Source organism: Arachis hypogaea, chromosome 3 (genome assembly GCF_003086295.3).
Source record: "Arachis hypogaea cultivar Tifrunner chromosome 3, arahy.Tifrunner.gnm2.J5K5, whole genome shotgun sequence".
NCBI classification, from domain to species: domain Eukaryota; kingdom Viridiplantae; phylum Streptophyta; class Magnoliopsida; order Fabales; family Fabaceae; genus Arachis; species Arachis hypogaea.
The window spans coordinates 51,727,790-51,736,249 of NC_092038.1; the positions used below are offsets into that span (position 1 = coordinate 51,727,790).

General features: G+C 38.2%; 1 non-coding gene across 1 annotated transcript; it reads left to right on the forward strand.

The window, feature by feature from the left end:
- Positions 1-610: 610 nt before the first annotated feature.
- LOC112793935 (small nucleolar RNA R71) lies at positions 611-718 on the forward strand. Its single transcript, XR_003198621.1, has one exon. It is a non-coding gene; the product is annotated as a small nucleolar RNA R71 (small nucleolar RNA).
- The last annotated feature ends 7,742 nt before the right edge of the window (positions 719-8,460 follow it).

An 8,460-nucleotide genomic window follows, 5' to 3' on the forward strand; every position in this document is an offset into this window, starting at 1 on the left:
TAAGAGTGGCCTTAGATAAATCAGAGACTATATTTGCTAAGCTAGAAGAATTCTGCTCAAAATGCTCTGTCTGTTGTTGAAATGATGATGGGAAAGGTTTGCTATTGCTAAACCTGTTTCTTTCACCATTGTTATTATTGAAGCCTTGCTTCTATTGATCCTTCCATAAAAAATTTGGATGATTTTTCCATGAAGGATAATAGGTGTTGCCAAAGGCTTCACCCATGTAATTCACCTCTGCCATTGCAGGGTTCTCAGGATCATAAGCTTCTTCTTCAGAAGATGCTTCTTTAGCACTGTTGGATGCATTTTGCAATCCATTCAAACTTTGAGAGATCATATTGACTTGTTGGGTCAATATTTTGTTCTGAGCCAGTATGGCATTAAGAGCATCAGTTTCAAGAACTCCTCTCTTTTGAGGCATCCCATTACTCACAGAATTCCTCTCAGAGGTATACATGAACTAGTTATTTGCAACCATTTCAATAAGTTCCTAAGCTTCTGCAGGCATTTTCTTTAGGTGAATGGATCCACCTGCAGAGTGGTCCAGTGACATCTTGTAAAATTCAGACAGACCATCATAGAATATATCTAATGTGGTCCATTCTGAAAGCATGTCAGAAGGACACTTTTTGGTCAGTTTCTTGTATCTTTCCCAAGCTTCATAGAGGGACTCACCATCTTTTTGTCTAAAGGTCTGAACATCCACTCTAAGCTTGCTCAGCTTTTGAGGAGGAAAGAACTTGGCTAAGAGAACCATGACCAGCTTATCCCAAGAGTCCAGGCTATCTCTAGGTTATGAGTACAACCATGTTCTAGCTCTATCTCTTACAGCAAAAGGGAAAAACATAAGCTTGTAGACTTCAGGATCAACTCCATTGGTCTTAACAGTATCACAAATCTGCAAGAACTCAGTTAAGAACTGATAAGGGTCTTCTGATGGAAGTCCATGAAACTTGTAGTTCTATTGCAGTAGAGAAACTAGTTGAGACTTTAGCTCAAAATTGTTTGCTCCTATGGCAGGGATTCATATGCTTCTTCCATAGAAGTTGGAAGTTGGTATAGTAAAATCACCAAGCATCTTCCTTGCATTATTGTTTGGTTCGGCCATAATTGTTTCTTTTGCTACTTTCTTTTTGAAAATTTCAGTGAGGTCCTCTTCAGAGTTTTGTGCTTTAGCTGCTTGATAAACCACTATTTTATGGTTTATCTTATGCTCAATTGAGAGGTTTTTATCAACTCTTTACTCACTTATTCATACAATTCGCATGTTTTACATTTTCCTTCCTGATTTTGTGCTATGATTGAAAACATGCTTCTTTGATCTTATATTTTCTTATTATTAATCCTCTCTTATTACCATTAGATGCCTTGATATGTGTGTTAAGTGTTTTCAGATATTATAGGGCAGGAATGGCTCAGAGGATGGAAAGGAAGAATGCAAAAATGGAAGGAATACAATAAGTTGGAGAAACTGCTAAGCTGTCCAGCCTGACCTCTTCGCACTCAAACAGCTATAACTTTAGCTACAAAGGTCCAAACGACGCGGTTCCAGTTGAGTTGGAAAGCTAACGTCTAGGCAACGCGAACGCGTGATTCACGCAGACGTGTCGCATCTGCGAACTTCAACCCGCGCGGCCGCGTGGGCGACGCCTCCGCGTCACTTGGCCGCGACCTGTACGGACCAAAAAGCGCTGAAAGTGACTTCTGGGCTGTTTCTAACCCTGTTTTTGGCCCAGAGAATACAGATTAGAGGCTATAAAGTGGGGGAATGCATCTATTCATTGGCATGCTTTCAGAATTCACTTTTCATGTTTTAGATGTAGTTTTTAGAGAGAGAGGTTCTCTCCTCTCTCTTAGGATTTAGGTAGAGTTTTTAGAAATTAGGATTTAGGACTTCTCTTAGTTTTAGGAGTGAATCTCGATCCCAGGTTCAATGTTCTTGGTATTTATTTATTTTCAATGTTCCATATTTGGATTGATTTTCTTATTTAAATATAATTTGAGGTATTTTCAGATCTATGATTTGTGTCTTTTATTTATATAAATAATTTGGATTTTTCTATTACCCTTTTGGCTTTGGTTGAGTAATTGGTGACTCTTGAGCTGTCAAATAAAGCAGTGGTTGAAATTGGGAGTTGCTAATTAATTTGAGTTCCAATAACTCTAGCCTTTCCAAAGGAAAGACTAGGACTTTAAGTATCAAATTAATTAGTCCACTTGACCTTCCTTTGTTTAGTAAAGGTTAACTAAGTGGGATTAAAATCCAATTCTCATCACAATTGATAAAGATAGGACTTCTAGTTCTTATACCTTGCCAAGAGTCTATTTTACAGTTATTTATTTATTTTTATTGCTTTGAAAATATACCTGTGCCCATTGCCCAAATTCCAATAACCCCAATTTTACCTTTTTCATAGCCAATAATAAGAACATACCTCCTTGCAATTCCTTGAGAAGACGATCCGAGGTTTAAATACTTCGGTTATCAATTTATTTAGGGGTTTTTTACTTGTGACAACCAAAACTTTTGCACGAAGGGATTTCTGTTAGTTTAGAAGCTATATCTACAACGCAAATATTTTTATAAATTCTTTACTAGCAAAAATCCTAACGTCAAAATGGCGCCGTTGCCGGGGAATTGCAAACATGTGCCTTATTATTGGTTATTGTAAATATTTTTCAAAAAAACTTTCCTTTTTCGTTAGTTTTTGTTTTTATTATCTCTCACTACTATGAACTCTCACCCCTTTGGCTATGAGTCTGGTTATAATTATGTTGCAAGAAGAGGAGATTATAATGACAACATGTACCATGGTTGGAACAATCAAAGATGGGAGGAGCCACAAGGATTTGATCAACCCTCATGGCAACAACCACCTCCAATGGACTATCAACAACCATTCTGTGATGCATACCAAGATAATGACTATGGTGAGCACTCTTTTGATTATCAACAACCACCACCATACGCCTATGAACCCCCTCCTCAATATAGCTTTGGACCACCATACTCACAAGCCCCTTTTCACCATTCACTTCCATATGACCCTAACCCTCAACCACCATACCAACCACCTTATGAGCCATATGAACCATATATAGAACCACCCCAATTCCAACCCAATTACTCCCAAGAACCACTACCTCAATATTTGCCATCTCCATATCCATCAATCCAAGAGTCTTATGGTCCTACTTATGATACCCAAGCGGAACAAGAATCAAGGGATCCTCTCAACAAAACAATGGAAAAATTTCACGCAACCATTCACCAATTAAATCAAGTGATAAGTCAATTAGCTTCCCGATGTTCGGACACTCAAGGAACCCCCATGGCTTCATGTGGACAATCTAATGAAGAACACAGCACGAAGGAGATACTAGAAACTCCAATGGACAATGAGGAACATGGCTTTGTATTGGAACAAGTAGAGGAAGCCATAATAGTTGCAGAGGAAGAAGTGGTTGAAGACTTAGGAGATGCTGAACCTCCATGGGAAAGTCAAGACATAGAGCCTCCTTCCAAGACAGTTGCAATTGATGTTGAGGAGGGTGTACAACCTCCAAGGCATATCATAGCTAAAGACTTTGAAGAGGTTGATCAAGAGATGGAGATTCAAGAAGAAGAAGCATAACCTCCTATGCCCTTGGTAAGCAATGAAGAGGAGATTGAATTGGAAGAGAGCTACCAAGAGGAAGAGGTTAAAATTGAAGAAGCTTGCAAAGAGGTGGTAGTTATCAGAAAAGAGCACAAGGGAGTGGAGCTTACAATTTCATTAAAGATACCTCCCCCTAAGTTGCCATCATCCTTCACAACATTCAAGTGGGTAAAATTCATATCCCTTAGCTTTCTAATTCCACTTGAATATGGGCTACTGGAGACGGATGGTCAACTTAGAGCTCTTTGTGACATTAAGAGTAAGAGGAAGATGGCCAGTAATAAGAATTGTCCTGCAAGGTTCATCATGGTTGGATGCTTTAAGTTTAAGAGTAAAGGTTGGTATAGAGCTCAACTGAATGGGTCTAGGAAGTTGTTTGGCCGCTTACTTGAGAATTCAGACTGCTTGCCACCCAGATGGAACAATATTACTCAACCAAAAGACGGGTGCAAAGGCAAGGTCTTGGACCCCGGAATCCATTCTACCAATCACCACTCTTAGGGCCTTGTCACTTACTTTAACTTACTTGAAGGCTTTCTGCGCCTAGTTTGGGACCCCAGAGGCTACTGAAATTCTAAACACTGGTGGAGATTCCTGGATCAGTACAAGCACACGCCACCATAACAAGGAGCTCACCAGAATGTCCAACTTAAGGACTTTAACTAAAAGTGCTAGGTGGGAGACAACCCACCATGGTATGATCGTTCTTTTTTCAGTTTAAATTTTAGTCTATTTTTGAGTTTTGATTGAACCTGAAATTTTGCATAACATTCATTGCATCTGCATTTGCATCTAATATTAAAAAAAAATTCCACGCGACGCGATCGCATTAGCGACGCGTCCGCGTCGCAAGGAGAGGGGAGAAAATAAAACATGAACAGAGAGTCACGCGAGAGCGTGGCTGGAGGCGTGCCAATAGCACAAATCGTCCCACGCGACCGCGTCGCTGACGCGACCACGTCATATGGGAATAATGGCCTCCCACGCAACCGCATGCCCTAATTTTCGACGTAAAAAGGGTGCACTACGAATTATTGTGCGAGAGTGGTGCTGAATTGGTGCTGAACGCACAATTCTATCCACGCGGACGCATGGCTCACGCGTCCGCGTCATTCCTTTTTGCAGCCCACTCACGCGATCGCATGCCCCACGCGATCGCGTCACCGAATATTTGGCAATTAATGATTTTGAACAGAAAGTTGTGCGAGCGCGAGGCTATCCTCACGCCAGTGGCATAAAATGGGTCACGCGACCACGTGACCGACGCGACCGCGTCTATCTGTATAAGTGCAAGTCATGCGACCGCGTGCCCCACGCGTCCGCGTCGCTTGCGCCGCACAGCTTATCCTAATTTGCCAAATATCTTATCTTTTCTTCCCCAATCCTAATTTTTCCTCCCTCCTTTCTTACTTACTTCTTCTTCCCTTCTTTCCCTTCTCATTCTTCTTATCTTTCATTTCCTTTTACTTAATTGCATACTTTCATTCATTGCATTATTTTCATTAGGTGTTGGAATTTTATTTGGGTCATTTTTTTTCTATATTTTTGTGGATTATTTGACAATTATATATTACTTTTTAAAGGGTTGCTTGCATGTTCAATTTAATACTTTCAAATAGCTTATTCACCATGCATGCTATGTGTTTGTGAAAACGCCCGTATGGTATTGTGCACTATTTTTAAGATTTCTTTTAATCTATTACTATAAATGCTTGCTTTTTACAAAATCCTTTTTATATTTTATTAATCAAATATAATTGTTATTACAAACATGATTGTTAGTTTGAAAGACTTGGTAATCTAACTTGGACATTGAATACTTGATCTATGCTACTCATGCCTTTGCTAGCATGCCAATAAACATCTTGCATTTAACTGTCCTCACATGCACTTACTATATTTCCATTGATGACTTTTCACATGTAGTCATGACCATGTGTTAACGTCATTCTTCTTTCCTGTGCAGTGATTACCACCTTTTCCGCTCTCTTCCTTGCTCTAACCCTTAGCTTTAAAAGTTACTTTATTTTTCCCTTTTCAGGATGGCCACCAAGAAGGGTACAGAGAGAGCTACTCCCAAACCACTGGCAAGGAAAGGAACAAAGAGAGCACCAACTGAGGAACAACAACCCCCATCCACCTGCACATCTCAGCATGCACCGAGGACGGTGCAATCTTTAAGTGTGAGGAGGTCGATACCGATCTCCACGGGTTAGTTAGTCCCTTCTCAACACCAATTTTTGTTTTTCATTGTTGCATTTGCATGTTTGATTGCATGTTTATTTTTTTGTGCATATTTTATCACTTGGTTAAAGTAATATTTTCTTTTTCAAGAAATTTTTATATTATTTCACTAATTTGAATAAAACTTTTTGAAAAACTTATTTGAAGAAATATTATTTTGGAACATAGTTTAGAGCCCAAACACACAAAACCAGTGAAATTTTGAGCCTATTTGATTGGTTGCATTTTATCAACCAATATTTTATTTTTGGTGTGTGTTTTTCTCTCTAAAATTGTGATCTTTGTCTTGCTTAATTCTATATTTCCATTGTCTAACATGCATTGATATGATTGAGGCCTTTGTTTCACTAAGCTTACATACCCATATGGCCTTACCCTTTCATTATCCTTTGCAAACCAATTTGAGCCTAATATACCCATTTGTTCTTTACTTTAGCTCATTACTAACTCTAAGCAGAAAACAATAATGTCTTTAATTTGAATTCTTGGTTAGCTTAGACTAGTAAAAGCGCTCATGATTTAAGTGTGGGGAAGTTGGGTTTGAAATTATTTGGTTTGAATAATTGGGTGTTGTATATTTTAGTGAAAATATGCAAAATAATAGTTGAGCACATATTATTACATTCAATACTTTAATCATATGCATTGAGAAAAAAAGAAAAAAAAAAGAAAAAAAGAGCAATTAATAAAAGGGGATAAAATGCCCCAAAGTAACTGTTGGTATTAATGCATATGTACTAAACTCAATGTTAGGATGCACGAACATGTGGAAAGCACAGTTAATGGGAAGTTAGATTTTGCATTTTAATTAAATGGATTGTCTTAAGTTAGGTGGAAAGTTTATGTTAATTAAGGATTCAAATTTTAGTCCACTTGGCCAAATACAATCCTACCTTGACCCTAACCCCATTACAACCCTTAAATGACCTCTTGATTTGTGTATTGGTGCATTAAATTTTTGTTGATTGTTAGATGAAGAGCAAGCTAGAGAAAGCAAGATTAGTAGAGAATTGAGAGAATTGACCCTAGACACTTGAGAGTTAGAGTGATATACACTACCAAGTAAGGGTTCAGCGCTTAATTCTATGTTCCCTGCTTTTATGAGCTATCTTCTTCTTACAAGTTATTTGTATTGTATTTTTTGATTTGAATTAGTGAAATCCAGTTCATATTTATTCTTGAAAGATTTATTTACTTTTTCACCAAGTAGGTAGAAATATTTTTGCATTTAGTTGCATTCATAGGTTGCATCTCATACATTCTATCATTCCTCTTCATCCCTTTATAGTTTCTCTTGAGCTTAGCATGAGGACATGCTATTGTTTAAGTGTGGGGAGGTTGATAAACCACTATTTTATGGTTTATCTTATGCTCAATTGAGTGGTTTTTATTAACTCTTTACTCACTTATTCATACAATTCGCATGTTTTACATTTTCCTTCCTGATTTTGTGCTATGATTGAAAACATGCTTCTTTGATCTTATATTTGCTTATTATTAATCCTCTCTTATTACCATTAGATGCCTTGATATGTGTATTAAGTGTTTTCAGATATCGTAGGGCAGGAATGGCTCAGAGGATGGAAAGGAAGAATGCAAAAATGGAAGGAATACAATAAGTTGGAGAAACTGCTAAGCTGTCCAGCCTGACCTCTTTGCACTCAAACAGCTATAACTTTAGCTACAAAGGTTCAAACGATGCGGTTCTAGTTGCATTGGAAAGCTAACGTCCGGGGCTTCGATTTGATATATAATATGTCCTAGTTGCCCTGACGCTAGGTGACGCGAATGCGTGATTCACGCAGACGCGTCGCATCTGCGAACTTCAACCCACGCGGCTGCGTGGGCGACGCCTCCGCGTCACTTGGCCGCGACCTGTACGGACCAAAAAGCGCTGGAAGTGACTTCTGGGCTGTTTCTGACCCAGTTTTTGGCCCAGAGAATACAGATTAGAGGCTATAAAGTGGGGGAATGCATCCATTCATTGGCATGCTTTCAGAATTCACTTTTCATGTTTTAGATGTAGCTTTTAGAGAGAGAGGTTCTCTCCTCTCTCTTAGGATTTAGGTAGAGTTTTTAGAAATTAGGATTTAGGACTTCTCTTAGTTTTAGGAGTGAATCTCGATCCCAGGTTCAATGTTCTTGGTATTTATTTATTTTCAATGTTCCATATTTGGATTGATTTTCTTATTTAAATATAATTTGAGGTATTTTTAGATCTATGATTTGTGTCTTTTATTTATATAAATAATTTGGATTTTTCTATTACCCTTTTGGCTTTGGTTGAGTAATTGGTGACCCTTGAGCTGTCAAATAAAGCAGTGGTTGAAATTGGGAGTTGCTAATTAATTTGAGTTCCAATAACTCTAGCCTTTCCAAAGGAAAGACTAGGACTTTAGGTATCAAATTAATTAGTCCACTTGACCTTCCTTTGTTTAGTAAAGGTTAACTAAGTGGGATTAAAATCCAATTCTCATCACAATTGATAAGGATAGGACTTCTAGTTCTTATACCTTGCCAAGAGTCTATTTTACAGTTATTTATTTATTTTTAT